We start from the raw sequence: 647 nt of genomic DNA on the forward strand, positions 1-647 counted from the left end.
TGACTTTATTCTGTGTCCATCAGTGAACAAGGTGAGCACTGGGAGTGAGTAAAGCCTTGCAGATGAGGGAAGTTGTCAACAGGACAGAGCATCAAAGCTCAAGTTCTGTCGCTCTTACCAGAAAAAGCAAAGCAGCCAGATGTGCAACCACATAATTATATACACCAGGCAGAGACAGCAAGAATGCTGCAGTCTAGCTTTGCTCAGTAGTGAAGACCTGTCTCTAAAAAGCTGAAGACAAAGGCCAGACAATGTGTGTTCTCTCTGGCCCTTGAACCTTAAGCCTGTTGTCTTCCAGAAAGTCTCAGAAGGAAACCCAATGATACCCAGCTCAGTAGGATGTACATGCAATCCCAGAATGTGGAGGTAGAAATGTGAGGGTTGGCAGTTCAAGGTTATCTTCAATTACATAGTTCCCTGCAGATGCCGTTTTCCTGTATTGCAAGGGGTCTATAGGAGCCTGAGTGAGCCCCAGAACTTATCCAGCTTCATACCCAAAACAATGCTCTTGACTGGGGCTTTTGACTCTTGTAGAAAGTGGAAATGCTTAAGTCACAGAACGCACAGTGTTGGTCAGTGGGGTGGGATCAGGAGGCAGTTATGCATCGAAACTGAAGAAAAGCAGATGTTTCTTCTGCCTTAACCAC

The sequence above is a fragment of the Mastomys coucha genome, unplaced genomic scaffold (genome assembly GCF_008632895.1).
Source record: "Mastomys coucha isolate ucsf_1 unplaced genomic scaffold, UCSF_Mcou_1 pScaffold2, whole genome shotgun sequence".
NCBI classification, from domain to species: domain Eukaryota; kingdom Metazoa; phylum Chordata; class Mammalia; order Rodentia; family Muridae; genus Mastomys; species Mastomys coucha.